Raw genomic sequence first — 17,484 nt, forward strand, 5'->3', positions numbered from 1 at the left:
ACTTGGAGTACTTTGCCCTATTCTGATTGCATCACTACAGGAAGGATGTGGAAACCATAAAAAGAGTGCAGAGGAGATTTACAAGGATGTTGCCTGGATTGGGGAGCATACCTTATGAGAGTAGGTTGAGTGAACTCAGCCTTTTCTCCTTGAAGCGACAGAGGATGAGAGGTGACCTGATAGAGGTGTACAAGATAATGAAACGCATTGATCATGTGGATAAGCAGAGGCTTTTCCCCAGGGCTGAAATGGCTAGCATGAGAGGGCACAGTTTTAAGGGGCTTGGAAGTAGGTATAGAGGAGATGTCAGGATAAGTTTTTTTATGCAGAGAATGGTGGCGCATGGAATGGGCTGCCAGCGATAATGGTGGAGGCGGATAAAATAGGGTCTTTTAAGAGACTCCTGGACAGGTACATGGAGCTCAGAAAAATAGAGGACTATGGGTAAAGCCTAGGTAGCTCTGGGGTAGGGACGTGTTCGGCACAGCTTTGTGGGCCGAAGAGCCTGTATTGTGCTGTAGGTTTTCTATGTTCTATGTTTCTAATATACCTTTTATGAATAGGTATTGACTTTCTAATCAACACTGTAATTTTCCAAATGATCTGTTTTCAAGTTCTAATACTTGCATGGGTTTTAAACAATGGTTGGAAGGAAAGGATATGGAGGTGAGGAATTCTCTGATTAAACATAGACACATAGAAAATAGGAGTAGAACACTCAGCAGTCTAGGCTGCTCCAATCTTCAATATGAGCTTGGCTGCCCATATACTTCAATATCCATATCCCTGGATCATTAGGAGAAAGGTCTACCTGCTTCTTGAATCTGTATGATGACTTGGTCTCCACTGCCTCCTATGCTGGAGAATTCCATGGACTGACCTGCTTGTGCATGAAGAAATGTCTCCTAATCTTGATTCCAGATGGTATACCTTATATCCTAAATCTGTGATTGCTGGTTCTGAACTCTCAAGCTATGGGGAAAGTTATTCCTTCATCTTGTCCATTGAGGTTTGTGGGAATTTCATAAGTTTCAATGAAATCCCCTCATACTTTTAATCTCCACTGAATATAGGTCTAATTGACCCAATCTCTTCTTATACTTCAGCCCTGTTATCTGGAGAATGCTAACCTCTGCAATAGGAAGCTGTAAGTGTGAGTTTTGAGTTACTAATTGTTACTCTTAATACTTAATATTTGAAATTCACTACAATGTAAACAATACTTAATTTATTGTAAACTTGCTGCTCTAATATGTTTACATCATACCAGCAGCAATGGATGTTGTAAAGTCAAAAGAGTAAAACAGCCAAAGGAAACAAGCCCTTGACTCAACTGGCCTGTCCGGTCCAAGATGCCTGGCCAAGCAACACTCACAACTCAACAGCATCGGCAAATTTTCTCTTGCTTGTGATGAGATACCCATCCAAGCTAGTCCCATGTGCCTGTATTTGGTCCACACCCCACAAAAACATTCCTATCCACATACCTGTCCGAGTCTCTTTTAAATTGTGTCAACCTACCTGCATCACTCCATACATGCATGACACTCTGAGTGAAGGAGTTGCCCTAAAGTCCCTTGTAAATCTCTGCCCTTTCACTTTTCCCTGTGAGAAAGATTACATTCACCCTATCAGTGCTCCACATGATGTCCATAAGGTCTCCTGTTCTCCAACGAATGAAGTCCTAGCCCGCCCAATCTCTCTGTATACTCGGGCTCTCAAGTCCTGGCATTTTCCAATACATCATCTTTGCATTATCAGCAGAACAGACGATTTTTCAATACAGGTTAAACGGGTAAATCGGAACCACAACATTTACAATATTTATAAGACTGAAACAAGTGAAGTAAACTTAAACCTGTTCAAGAGAGACTATCTGCTCAGATAGAAAAGATCCGTTAAAAGCCTCTGGCAGAAATTCATGCCACACAATTCTGAGAAACCTTAGTGATCATGGACTGCAGCCTTTGCAGGAATTATGTGGATGTACCCAGAGGGTTAGGTCCCAGCACATTGGTCTGCAGTGCGGTAACTCTTAACTGAGAAAAAGCTGTGAATTATCTCATACTGGGATACAGTGTGATGTGAAGACTCCTGCAGCTAATAGCGAAAGTGGTGATTTTGCCTGAGTATCTATTGAACTGAGAGTTAAGAATGGCAAAAAGGAGTGAAGATAGCACAGTGAAGGTCTGTCTTATATTAACCTAATAGCTCAACTGTGTGATTTCAGCTTGTTACGTACCCCGTAACTGGGTCACTTACCAGCAAAGATAGAGAGGTCTGTTGAAGTCTGATGGTACTATTTTTAACAGTATTTATTGATAAAAATACACGAAAATAATATCAATGCAAACATACAGATAATATACGTCATCAATACTAAATCTAAAAGCGCGGGTATAATACTAATCAATAAGAAATAGCTCTATCGTTGTCTAGGGGATCATGTATTGTCCGATGGAAATATATAAGTCACTTTAGTTCATTCAAGCTGTAGGCTGCAGCCTTTTTTGGTTGGAGAGAAAGACGGAGGTTTAACTTGCCCATTCATTTTATGATGTCAATCCTTCGAGAGTCATTGGGGAACTGGTTTCCCCTTTGTGGTTAGCTAAAGCCATGCTTCCATGGCAAGACCCACCAATTCCAAGGCAAATGGAAAAGGATGCACGTGGGCTGTTTCCACTGGCCTTCACTATTACGCTGTTACAGGAGTTCTAGCGTTTCTTCTGGTGCATCTGAGGGGCTGTTCCCACAGACCCTCTTTTATCCTGACTCACAGGGTCTCAGATGTCAATCAGGTTGGGATGATGCAATCCCTCCACCAACCCCCCCCCCCCCCCCCCCGCCCCCAGGTTCATTGCCTGGGGCTTCGATGCATCGTACAGAATTCAATACACAATTCCATCTCCAAGAGACAATAGCCGGTATCAATGGTTCCGCCTTTTGGAGGCCAGGACACATTCCAAACTCTTTGTGGATTCTGCATGTCCTTCTCTCATTTCCTGGGTCTCTTGAACTGACTTAATAGTGATCTTGCGATTCTCAAAAAGGAGGGGGCTACTTTGTACCCATCGGCCCCTCAGAGCTGTGGCACATTCGTAACACCCCCTTTCTTCAAAGCGTTTTCACCAGCGGTGAAAACAAAGTTATACAGTCTTATAGGATTTTAGAATCTAACACAATACAACAGTTTTTTTCTGCAGAGTAATACAGTTATACATTCAATTCAGCATCTAAACAGTTAACGATTACAGTGTCAATTCCTTTAATATCTTAACATCTTGTACCTTACTAAAGTCTTGTAGCATCAGACTTCAATTTAATAACCACCTATTTTTATTTCTTTCCTTCAGCAAACAAAAACTAAAGAGTTGTGATCTTAGCTTACGTGTATACTACAAAAGTTCATGCAAATACTAATCTTTCTGTTGCTTTCAAACTTAACAGGCAGGCTTCCATGGGGTTGTCTTTATTATTCACATGCTTTGTCGAAATCCCGTAAAACTGGCTTTGGCTATTTAGAAATGGCGTCCCCATTAACCCTCGCCTCTTTTCCGGTTAATTCCCACGTGGGGAGCTTGGGCCCCCTGGCGAAATAGGTTTTCGTCCACTCCTTCCATAGGAGTTATTTTATCAACAATGTGTCCCAAACTTAGACCATCTTCTAAATTTCCACCCAATTCTTATTTTTACGCAAGTTGCTAGTTTTCTCTTCAGGACCCTTCAGGCTATTAGTTTTCAGTTCGAACTCTTTGTTCAAACAGCATTTCAATTTCTGCCTTTTCACACCACACTCTGGAATAACAATAGCGTGTGGGGCCCCGTCACCCTCCACCTCAATCTGTAAGTGATCCGCAGGCTTTGTGGTAGCACACCATTGTCTCTGTAGCCTGGTTGCTGCCTTTGATATCAATCCAGCCTTTAAATTTTCTTCATTCAATTTGGGAACTACATATTTCCCGTTTCCTTCAATAAGAATATTCATCTCCCCACTTTTGATCTCCGCATTAACTTTTAACACATCTTCGAGCACAAACACCTGGGAACTCTCACTTCCCACTATTACCAAGGTTAACCCTTTCTTCCCTGAACCAAGTCTATCTGACCCACAAGGACTGCATTCCTTTTCAACTGAATCAAATACCTCAGACTTTTTCTGAGCTCCATTACTAGGTTCATTACCACGTGCATCCACATCTTGGACACACTCAAATGGGACATTTGCCTCTTCCAGGCTTTCAATACCCGTACCCAGTCCAAATTCTAAATTCCCCTGATTCTCCCAGCTACTCTCTGGGCAACTCCCTTCCAGAGTAAACTCAACCCCGTGGGCTGAAACAACCTCATCTGCCAACCCAGCAGACTTCTTCAAGGTAAGGGCACCCTTTTCAGCTAGGGCTGCCCTCATTTCATTATCGGGAACACCTTTAGAATTTTCAACTTCTTCAAACAGTTCTGCCAAACCAGACAGATCATCCATGTCCAACCCTGGACCTTTTAACAGCTCTATCTGTTTCTCATCTTTATTTTCTGCCTCTAGAACTTTTCTCCTCGCTAAGGGCAGGTCTACCTCCTCTCCCTTACTCTCTTTCACTTTACTACTCTTCGTTTTACCACCTTCTAAACCCTTGTGGTACAGGGTCGGTAAAAACGTCACAGCCAAATCGAAACTGGCCGGATTTAAACTGCTCCCTTTCTCAGCTGGCTCTCTCGACATGCTGCGAGTGATTGCGCATGCGGGATAGATCTTGGAATCTAGGGGCGGGACAGCAACACTCACCGGCCGGCTTGTCAGCATCCTTGCTGACCAAACCTTACCACCGGCTAAATCATTACCAAGAAGGACGTCCGCGTCAGTTCTTGGGAATTCTGATCGCACCCCTATTTCAACTGGTCCAGACACCAGCTCACAATCCATAATGATCCTATGCAAGGACACCATTTCCGTCCCTTTTCCTATTCCTTTCACAGCTACCATTCCCATCTTGCAACCAAAATCTAGTACCTTACTGCTGATCAATGATAGTTCAGCCCCCGTGTCTCTCCAGATCCGTACTGGAACTGGTGTGTCTCCCTCCCTCACAGACACGGTTCAGTTTGACATACAAGTCTCAGACCCTTCTCGTACTCTGTCTACCTGGGGCTCTCTTGTTGATTTACTGATTACCACGGCACATCTGATAGGGACTGCTCCTTTCCCTTTTCCTGTCTCTTTCCTCGGAGCAAAGCACCTAGATGTAATATGCCCCCCCTTTCCACAATTAAAACAGGTCAAGCCTGGTAATCTCTGGCCGTCTGGCCTTTCCCCCTCAATCTTACCACTAGCTCCCGGCGGGACCTCTGCCTCAGCCGGCGGGCTTTCTCGATTGTTCCCACGGTCTCTCTGGGAACTTTTATTCGAGAAAAACTTTGTTTTGTGAGTTAGGGCATATTCATCTGCGAACCTAGCAAATTCTGAGATGGACTTATTCAGTTTCTCATTCAAATACATCCGGATATCCTCCAAAGCACAACCTTTAAATTCCTCAATCAGAATTAACTCCCTGAGACGCCAATAATCCTCGTCCACTATTTCCGGTGTACACCAACGGTCCAAGAGCACACCCTTCTCATAGGCAAACTCAGTATACGTCTGATTCCACCCTTTCTTTAAATTCCTGAACTCTTATCTATATGCTTCAGGTACTAACTCATAACTCCGGAGAATGGCCGCCTTTACTTTGTCTTAACTCTCCTCCTCTTCCTCCTTCATGGACAATGCCGTATATGCTCGTTGTGCCTTCCCTTTTAACACACTTTGTAACAACGCCACCCTCTGCTCTTTGGGCCACTTCTGATTCACTGCCACCTTTTCAAAAAGCAAGAAATAACTATCAACATCCGTCTCCTCGAACGGAGGTACTAACCTCAACTCCCAACTAACATTAAACCGCTCCTCTCAGTCTGACCCTTGATTTCTCCACCCTTGCCTTAACTTCTCCATCTCCAAGTCATGTTTCCTCTGTTTCTCTGGCTCCCCATACTCTCTCTCCTTCTCGGCCCTCTCTTTCTCTTTCTCAGCTGCTTCCGGCTGTTTTAACTGAATTTCATGCTCTCTTTGTTTCTCAGCTCTTTCCTGCTCCTGTTTCACCTCTAACTCCTTTAGATGGAGCGCATGCTCTCTTTCTCTCTTGGCCCTTTCTTTCTCTTTCTCAGCTCTTTCTCTCTCTCTCTCTCTCTCTCTCTCTCTCTCTCTCTCTCTCTCTCTCTCTCTCGGCTCTTTCTTTCTCCTTCTCAGCTGCTTCCAGCTGCTTTAACTTAATTGCATGTTCCAACCTTAATTTCTCCAACTCTAACTGAGCCGTCTGATTAGCTGGTACCTTTTCAGGGATATTTTCCAATACCTCAGCTGCAAACACATTCTTCCCAATATAATACTGAGTTATTGCCCTTCGCACCTCCCGCTTTTTCATGGACAACCTCACCTCTGCGAGGTTTAGCCCTTTTGTCAGATTTATCAAGTCCGATTTGGTGGCCACCTCTAGCGACTCTAGAGTTGGGTTTTCTACAAATTCAACCACGTCCATCTTTGCTGGTTTCCCGTCTGGCCACCCGTGTAACCAGATCCAAGTTTGGACTTACAAGCCCGATTCACTGGCCTCCCAATTTGGTGTCAAATCTCGAGACGAGAACCCCAACTGTTACGTACCCCTTAACTGGGTCACTTACCAGCAAAGATAGAGAGGTCTGTTGAAGTCTGATGGTACTATTTTTAAAAGTATTTATTGATAAAAATACACAAAAATAATATCAATGCAAACATACAGATAACATACGTCATCAATACTAAATCTAAAAGCGCGGGTATAATAATAATCAATAAGAAATAGCTCTATCGTTGTCTAGGTGATCATTATTGTCCGATGGAAATATAAAAGTCACTTTAGTTCATTCAAGCTGTAGGCTGCAGCCTTTTTTGGTTGGAGAGAAAGACAGAGGTTTAACTTACCCATTCCTTTTATGATGTCAATCCTTCGAGAGTCGTTGGGGGACTGGTCTCCCCTTTGTGGTTAGCTAAAGCCGTGCTTCCGTGGCAAGACCCACCAATTCCAAGGCAAATGGAAAAGGACGCACGTGGGCTGTTTCCACTGGCCTTCGCTATTACGCTGTTACAGGAGTTCTAGCGTTTCTTCTGGTGCGTCTGAGGGGCTGTTCCTACAGACCCTCTTTTATCCTGACTCACAGGGTCTCAGATGTCAATCAGGTTGGGATGATGCAATCCCTACACCAACCTCCCCCTCGGTTCATTGCCTGGGGCTTCGGTGCATCGTACAGGATTCAATACACAATTCTGTCTCCAAGAGACAATAGCCAGTATCAATGGTTCCGCCTTTCAGAGGCGAGGACACATTGCAAACGCTTTGTGGATTCTGCATGTCTTTCTCTCATTTCCTGGGACTCCTGAACTGACTTAATAGTGATCTTGTGATTCTCAAAAAGGAGGGGGCTACTTTGTACCCTTCAGCCCCTCAGAGCTGTGGCACATTCGTAACAAGCTAACATTACAGAATCCCGTCACATAAGCCAGTGAAAACCGAAATGCTAAGAAAATCTACTTATCAATCACCAAAAAGTTTTCAAGTGGCCTTCTGATTTCACTAAGTCAAATTTACAACTGCAAAATCACCACCAGGTCACTAGATAATTCAACTCACAGTACTTCAGTGGATAATTTTCTGATATCAAATATAAGATAAAGCAACGGTGGCATACATAAATCAATAACATTTTGGTAATTGCGATATAGTTATACACAGAACTTTTACGGTCTGTGTTAATGATCTCATTAATAGATTTCCAATTCATGGCCTTTTGCTGCCTCATTGCTAATCAGTAAAATGAAATGCAATTAACCATATTTGATTGGCATAAATTGATAATTTTGCTGTTCACTGGGTAATATTTTACTTCCAATAATCAACATGTGGATTTGCTGTACAGAGAGGAGATGTTCACAGTGGATCCTCATATCCTCACTGTCATTCCTGATGACTGTGGCTGTCCATGTGAGGTTCCCCTCGTGCTGCAGTTCTCCCCACCCACCCCAATACCCCAAAGAAACATAGAAAATAGGTGCAGGAGTAGGCCATTCTGCCCTTCGAGCCTGCACCACCATTCAGTATGATCATGGCTGATCATCCAACTCAGAACCCTGTACCTGCTTTCTCTCCATACCCCCTGATCCCTTTAGCCACAAGGGTCCCTGATCCCCTTAGCCAAAGACATGCAGATAGATCGGCTGGTTGGCCGATACCCCTAGAGGATAGCAGAACCTTGAAGAAGTTAGTAGGAAAATAAGAAGAATGAAATGGGTTAGGATAGGAAATACAACATGAGGTGGTTGATGGCAGCACAAACTGGGTGGGATGAATGGCCTGTTTCTATAAATTCTGTGAGCACTATTTGGCCACCAATAATTCTGTCCAATGGAACAAGAAAATAACCACAAACAAGAGAAAATCTGCAGATGTTGGAAATTCAAGCAACACACCCAAAATGCTGGAGGCCAGACAGCATCTATGGAAAAGAGTGTAGTTGATGTATCAGACTGAGACCCTTCAATATGACTGCAGAAAAAAAGATGAGGAGTAGAGTTAAAAGGTGGGGGGAGGGAAGAGAGAAACAAGGTGAGAGGTGAAACTGGGAGGGGGAGGGGTGAAGTAAAGAGCTGGGAAGTTAATTGGTGAAAGAAAGAGAAGGGGAAGAAGGGCGAATGGCTGGAGAAGGGGGAGTCTGATAGGAGAGGACAGAAGGCCATGGAAGAAAGAAAATCGGGGAGGAGCACCAGAGGGAGGTAATGGACAGGCAAAGAGATAAGGTGATAGAGGGAAAAGGGGATGGGGAATGGTGAAAGGCAGGGAGGGCATTACCGGCAGTTCGAGAAATCGATGTTCATGCCATCAGGTTGGAGGCTACCCAGACGGAATATAAGGTATTGTTCCTCGGAGTGTGGCCTCTTTACAGCAGTGGAGGAGGCCATGGATAGACATATCAGAAATGGAATGGGAAGTGGAATTAAAATGGGTGGCCACTGGGGCATCCTGGTTTTTTCTGGCAGACAGAGCGTAGGTGCTGTGCGAACTGGTCTTCCAATCTATGTTGGGTCTCACCGATATACAGGAGGCCACACCAAGAGCACCGGACACAGCATATAACCCCAACAACCTCACAAGTGAACTGTCGCCTCACCGTGATGAGAGCACCCCCTTTTAACTCGACTCCTCATCTTTTACTCTCCAATCCTGCCGAAGGGTCTCAGCACGAAATGTCGACTGTACTCTTTTCCATAGATGCTGCTGTGCTGCTGAACTCCTCCAGCATTTTGTGTGTGTTGCTAAAAAAATTAAGTACATAACACCAAGTGATGAAAGGAAGGAAAACATACTGTGCTCGGTGGAAAGATCTGATTGAAAATCTGGATTTTGCACAAAGATTCCTTCATTTCCTTTGCAGAGCACCGTGACCTGCTGGGTATGTCTTCCTGATCTACATCTTACAGCCCAAAATATCGGTGCAGTGGCAAAGAAGACACGACAGCAGCTATATTTCATTAGGAGTTGGAGGAGATTTGGTATGTCACCAAAGCTATTTGCAAATTTCTGCAGACTTACCACAGAGAGCATTCTAACTGGCTGTTGGGTATGGGGGGAGGGGGCAGTGGTGACTGCACAGAATCAAAATAAGCTGCAGAAAGTTGTCAGCTCAGCCAGCTCCAGCAAGAGCACTAGCCTCCGTGGTATCCAGGATGGCTTCAAGGAGCAATGCCTCAAAAAGGTGGACTCCATCATTAGATCCCAGGTTATGCACTCTTCTCATTGCTACCATCAGGGAAGAAGTACAGGAGTCCGAAGGCACACACTCAATGATTCAGGAACAGCTTCTTCCCCTCTGCCATCACATTTTTGAACAGACATTGAACCCAAGAGCACTAGCTCACTACTTCTTTTATTTTCTCTATTTGCACTACTTATTTAATTTAGCACACACACATATATAGGTGTTTGTGTTAAAATATATATATATATTTATATATACCTCTTACTGTAATTTACATTTATTATTATGTATTGCATTGTACTGCTGCTGCATAACAACAATTTTCACGACACATGCCAGTGATATTAAACCTGATACTGATTCTGATTCTCAGCTACATTCTTTTGGAGACGCAAGAGACTGCAGATGTGGGAATCTGGAGCAACGCGCATGTGTCGGAGCAACTTAGTGTGTCAGGCAGCGTCAATGGAGGGAAATGGAAAGACCGTGCCTGGCGCCGAGACCCTTTATCTGGATTGAAAATTCAAGGGGTCAACGGTATTAAAAGGTCCAAATCGAAGCACAAAGATCAATCTGAATTCCATATTGAAGCTCAAACTTCAATTTGAATTTGCAAAGTTGAGGCCCAATGGCCAGGGCCTCAAGTCTATGAATCTCTGCAGGTTTGCTAGGGAAGTCGAAGGCCCAGTGTGCGTGGATCTGCAGTTCTGCTGGAGGCTGAACGAGGTAGCCTCTCCTGCGGCTAGAGGACTGTGTCTGCGTGTGGGTGGGGGGGGGGGGGGATGGAGGCTTGTTTTGCTCTTGTTGCTTTGTTGATCGGTATGTTCTGTGTCTGTGTTGTTCTGCCAAGCATGGTGGGCATTTTGTGCCAGAACATATGCTGACACTTGCAGGCTGCCCCCAGAAATTTCTTGGGTGTGTTTGTCATTAATGAAAATGACACATCTCACTGTATGTGTTGATGTCCATGTGATAAATAAAACTGGATTTGAATTGCAATGGAAAGGTGAAGCACGCTGGCTCTCCCTAATTAGGTCAAGTGCTCATATATCCCATCTCTAAGAATTTTGTCCAGCTATTTCCCTACAATGGGCATGAGACTCACCAGTATGTAGTTCCCAGGATTTTCCCTGAAGTTCTGACACTCGTCTGATGATGCTTATAGGTGTCTAATGAAATAGGTTGGCACAGCGCTTTTAGGGAATTCCTCAGTGTATTTCCAGAATGCATGTGAGAGTAAAGGTGAATTCAAGATAATGCCTCAAAAATTCTCTTTACTGTATCCCTTCCTGTATCCCTTTTGTAAAATTATGTTTTAAGATCAGGACTAGCCGTATTTGCCACACGTGCATTGAAACATGGTGTGAAATGCATCGTTTATGTCAAATCAAGTCAGCAAGGGTCCACACTTCTGACACCAACATAGAATACCCTCAAGTTACTAACCCGAACTATGCCTTTTGCGAATGTGGGAGGAAATCAGAGTGCCCTTGTTCTGAAACCAATGTGTTCCCAGGATGAATGTGTCGTGAACTACATATACCTGTCTGGACACCCCCCCCCCCTCCCCCCGCTAACTGCTCCTGTGGCTCCTCCCACAGACCCCGGTATAAAGGCGATTGGAGGCACTGCTCCTTCCTCAGTCTCCAGGATGTTGTGTGATGGTCGCTTGCTGCTTGTGCTTTCTTCCAACCAATAAAAGCCTACCTTAACTCACGTCTCCGGGAGTTATTGATGGTGCATCAGAAAGCACTGCAATAATTGAGACAACTAACAGTCTTTTGGAAGAACCCAGGTACCCCCAGTGAGGGGAAAGGAATTTGCCACTATTTTGGGTCAAAACCCTGCATTAATCCCTATCCATCCACAGATGCTGTTTGACCCATTAAGTTCCTCCAGCAGATTGTTTGCTGCTCCAAATTCCACCATCTACAGTCTGCTTTTCCTTTATATCTGAGGCAACAGGCAACTCTATAGATGAGCTACCAACCCCTGCTGTAACCAAAGATATTTAATCCTTGGAAAACAGCAAATTGCATTCCATGTAATATTTTTATTCCAAACTTGTTATTGAATCACATTACTAAACAGATGATACCAGGCCTTTTGCAGAACTTAAATGGTAAATTGCTTCAATTCTAAGTTACTTATAGAAACTAGTGTTAAACAGACAAAGTCAGCTTACAAGAGGGTATCTATTCAGACTTCTGCAAGAAAATATGACACATTTGTCAAATCGAACTCAATAGTCAAACGGCACAGCCTTTCCAATAATTTTGCAGGTCCTGATGTTTTACTCTCAGTGATAGGAATCCCAACTGAGCCAAAAGTTTCTCATTTTATAACCCTGGCATCTTGCAGCCTGATGGAAATTTTCTCAAGGCCGGTGAAAGATACAGAGATCCAACCTTGATTAAACTTTCAGCCGACCTGAGTGTTGAACAGCAATGAGAGAGTGACAGAAGTTGATTTGAAAGGCTCCCTAAAGCACTAATTTTGAATTGTCCAGGGCCCGAGAGATAAAAATGACTGAAACCCTGCACAAAAAGAAGAGGCTACCTTTTACAGTAATACTTATTCTGTCAAAGAACAATTCAGTAAAGAGAGTCAGAAAGCCTTTGTGATACCTTACTTCAGATACAGGCATTAGTATCATTAATGTAGTTAGTTCTGCCTGTATTACTTACAATATTAGTTTCCTAACTTCGGAGTTATAATAAAAACAGTGATGGGTAATAAATCAATAATGTTTTGTTAATTGTAATGCAAATGTGTGTGGAATTCTTACTGCGACTGTTAGCATGTGACTCATTACAGACTTCCATTTCATTACTTCAGGCCCTCTCATTGCTAATCCTTGAAGCGCAATGTAATTACTATTAGCTGATTGGCATTAGTTGATAACTTCACTAATCACAAGTTCCTCCAGAGTTTTAATAAATTAAACAGATCTTTCAATATAAATATCTGGATTCCTAACGTCTCTCAACCCCACCGCCACCCCACCCATTTCTGCTTCACAGTTCACCTCAAAGCAGGTGCCTTGGTCAGATTCTGAATGATCAGTTCTTTCTTTTAAGGCTTAGCTTGCAGCGTTATTACATAACTGCCGTTTTTTTTAAAAAATGAACAAAACAGATCAGATACAACGACCCCCAAATCCCCCTCCCTGTATATAAAAAAAATGCAAAGCTTGGGTGAAAAAGCATAGAATATAAAAAGAATAGGAATAAGAAAAGTCTATAGTCCAATGTCTACATCCAAATCACAGAAAAACCCTGGGCAGTACTCTCCACCTGCAGTGGCAGGCTCTCCCCATTCCGGTACAGAACCACCAATCAAAAGGCAAAAAACGGGCGCAAACTCCTCTGCGCTTGCTTCAATGCTGCTATCTGCCTCATTGCTTTAATTAGTGAACAATGGGAACTTTAATCGGTGATGTGGAGCCAAACACCATTGTATGCGAGGAGGTTTGCACGCTCTGGTTCCGCCTCTTAGAATGCTCTTGGAGTCTGCAGAGCACTGGAACACCCAAACGATCTCTACTTTGATGTTTCACTCTCCCTCGTTGCTATAATCAACGAACAATGAAGTCCATGAAATGGGGTCAAACATCGGCTTGTGGGCCTTCTCAACACGAGGTGTGCGCACGCTACCTCTGTTTCCTAGAACTCTTTCGGAGCATGCAGAGTGCTGAAGCACCCAAACGATTCTCAAACAGCAAAACACAGACTCCAACAGTTCCAGACGCATGTTCAAGATGAGAAATAAACATAAAAGACATAAAAGAAGTGAAAAAGATGATTTCATGATATACCCAGAAGATGTTGACCCAAGGAGAGTTGTACGCAGGCGCCATCTTGACTGGAAGACTTTTCTTTGAGCATATGTGAAGCTACAGTCTGAGATTCTGTTTTTACAACAGGAAGAGTTGGCAGTCCACTTGGGTCCATGGTGATGTGCTGGGTACAATTATCAGTGATCAGTGGATAACTTATTACCCAGCAATTCGGTGTGAACTGAACAGGGCGTGAATGTATGGGGTCAAAACCACAGAGGGCAAGAGTAGAGGTGTCAGAAGGAAAGGTGACTTCACACTAACAGGTAGCAGTTACGTTGTACCCTATATGCACAATTTGGAAAGGATTGAATTGAAAGCTCTGGTGGTGAAGGAGACCAGCTTGCCTATGCCAGTGCTGGGATAGATTTGATGAATTCACATGTCTGGCTAAGTTAAGAGTGACAGCCACAACACCCACAGCTACACCTACAAACTAATCACAGCAATCCAGTCTCTCTCTTTCACACACACACACACACACACACACACACACACACACACACACAGTGGCAAGTTTCTCTCTCTCATATACACATATACACAAATGCACACACACACAGACAGACATACACACAATGACGTTTCTCACACACACACACACACACACACACACATACACACAATGACAAGTTTCTCACACACACACACACACACACACACACACACACACACACACACACACACACACACACACACACACACACACACACACACACACACACACACACACACACACACACACATACACACACACACACCAGAATCCATCCAGCAGTGAAGGTACCAACAATGGAAGTCTGTGTTACCTTCCACCAAAGCAGAACAATTACTGTACTGGTTTTCCCAGAAAAGGAATCATTTAGAATCTCTAGTTTGTTTGATGTGATGACATGTAACACAAGATGTAACATAACATATTGATTTTTAAAAGACGTTTGTGTAGGTCGATGGATAGGAAGTGTATGGGCTAAATGTGGGCAAATGGGATTAGTTTCAAGGGGCATCTTGGTCGGCAAGGTACCCGTTGGTCTGAAGCACCGAAATCCACACTGTATGACTCTATGACTGCAACTATAAGACAAATAGTAAAGAAAAAAAGAGGTTGGGGGGTGTTTAGAATTTGACGTGTGATTAAATGACCTGTGATCACAGATGTAAAATGCAAATGAAACTGTTCCGACAATGAGTGAATAAAATTCACAACATGACGATATAAAGGTAAACAGAGGACAGTATATTTACAATAACTATTAAAAGCAATGTCAGGAGAGCAAAGATTTTCAAAAAGCTCGCAAAGCTGCAGCCTCACAGCTGAGTTCCGCGAGTTCGGTCCTGACCTCTGAGGCTGGCGTTACGGAGCTTTGCTTGTCTTCACTGTGACTGCATGGGTTTCAGAATCAGGTTCAATATCGCCAGCATGTGTAACAAAATCTGTTGCTATGTGACAGTAGTACATTGTAATACATAATAATAACAACTGTGAAATACAATAAATATATATGTATGCAATAAATGATTAAATTAAATAAGTAGTACAAAAGAAGTAGTGAGGAGTGTTCTTGCGTTCAATATCCATTCAGAAATCTGATAGCAGAGGGAAAGAAGCTGTTCCCGAGTCATTCAGTGTTTGCCTTTAGGCTCTTGTAGCTCTTTCCTGATGGCAGCAATGAGAAGAGGGCATGCCTTGGGTGATAAGGGTTCTTAATGATAGATGCCAACTTTCTGAGGGATTGCTCCTTGAAATTGTCCTGCGAGCTGTACAGGCCGGTGCCCACGATGGAGCTGATTGAGCTCACAACTTTTTTTGATCCAGTGCAACAGTGCAACCCATACTAGAGTCTTCTGACAAACCAAAAACAGGCCCGTTGTCAGGTTACTTGGCCACTGTAAATTGCTCGCAGCACATAGCTGAGTGGTGAAACCTTGGTGGATGCCAATGTGAACGTAGTATTCCACTGCTGGGGAAGGATTAGGATGTGCAGGTCAGTTCAACAATCTGTGGAAGGTAGCTGGAAAAGTGCTATTCCTGAACCCATTGGTGTTGAACTTCCTACTTCTTCACCTCCTAGCTGACTTGTGGGTTAATGCTGCATGAAAATCAAGGTTGTAGAAATCTAAGATAAAAGTTAGGTTGTTTTATTGATGGGAGACAAAAATAGATAGGTTCAATTTTCTTTTTGAAGTTCTATCCAGAAAACACCTCTGCACTTCCTTTCCAAATGCTGACTGACTTCTACAGATGTGTAGTGACTGGTTGCATCAGAACCTGGTATGGAAACACCATTGCTCTTGAATGGAAAATCCAACGAAAAGTATTGGAGATGGCTCAGTCCATCATGGGTAAAGCCCTCCCCTCCATTGAGCACATCTACATGAAGTGTCGTCGAGGGAAGCAACATCACTGCTACCACCAGGATAAAGGAACAGGAGCCTCAGGACCCACACCACAAGGTTCAGGAACAGTTATTACCCCCTACCCATCAGGACAAGTGAGGATAACTACACTCAGATTCACTTGCTCCATCTCTAAAAGTTCCCACAAGCTATCGACCCACTTCATCTCAAGTTCTTGATATTTATTGCCTATTTATTTGACAATTATAATTTTTTTTCTCATTAGCATTTGCACAGTTTGTTGTCTTTTGCACATTGGTTGTTTGTGTGCCCTGCTGGGTGTAGTCTTTCATTGATTCCATTATGGTTCTTGAATTTACGGAACATTACTTTGAATAATTTACCTATTACCTATTAATTATTTATGGTTTTATATTGTTATATTTCTACACTATTCTTGGTCGGTGCAACTATAACGAAATCCAGTTTCCCTCGGGATCAATAAAGTATGTCTGTCTGTCTGTCATTCCTGCAGGAGAGTGAATCTCAGGGTTGTAAATGGTGACATTGTAGCGGTGTGCTACACGCAGTGCTAAAATAACGACATGGAGTCAGTAAACTGCAGTTAAAGAAAGATTTTATTCAAACTTCACAGCCTTGCTTGAAAGCCTCCCTCATCCCGCCCTCCCCGGGTGTGGATGTTGTTGGGGCACGTACTCACAATCCCCCGCAGGCTTTTCCCTTTGTTGGTGAAGCAGACCTGGCGCCCTTTTGGGACTGGCCTTTATGTGCCGGCGTGCTGGCTATTTGTGAGCCGGTTCAAGTGCGCTAGGAAGAGGGTCGCCACATAACACCCCCCCCCAGAACCGGCAACACACCCCCCAATGTCCGCAGTCTGGGCCGGACCCTGTTTGGGAGGTCGGCCTCTGCGCCGCGGTGCCGGAAACTCAACCAGTTGCGCCAAGTCCACATGGGCCGGTTTGAGTCGGTCCACTGTGAAAACCTTCTCTCTCCCCCCAACGTCCAGCACGAACATGGACCCATTGTTCCTGAGCACCGTAAACGGCCCCTTGTAGGGCCAGTGCAGCGGTGGCCGATGCCAGCCCCTTCGTACAAACACAAACTTACAGTTCTGCAGGTCTTGGGGTACGCAGGTCGGGTTCTGCCCATTCTGCGAAGTGGGTATGGGGGCCAGGTCACCGAGCCTCTCGCATAGTCTGCCCAGGACTGCTGCGGGTTCTTCCTCTTGCCCCCTTGGTGCTGGTATGAACTCCCTGGGGACGACCAGGGGTGCGCCATACACCCACTCGGCCGATGAGGCGTGCAGATCGTCTTTGGGCGCCGTGCGGATGCCGAGTAGGACCCAGGGAAGCTCGTCCACCAGTTAGCTCCTCTCAGGCGGGCCATGAGAGCCGACTTTAGGTGACGGTGGAAATGCTCCACCAGGCCGTTCGACTGTGGGTGGTAGGCAGTGGTGTGGTGCAGCTGTGTCC

The sequence above is a fragment of the Hypanus sabinus genome, chromosome 30, assembly GCF_030144855.1.
Source record: "Hypanus sabinus isolate sHypSab1 chromosome 30, sHypSab1.hap1, whole genome shotgun sequence".
NCBI lineage: Eukaryota > Metazoa > Chordata > Chondrichthyes > Myliobatiformes > Dasyatidae > Hypanus > Hypanus sabinus.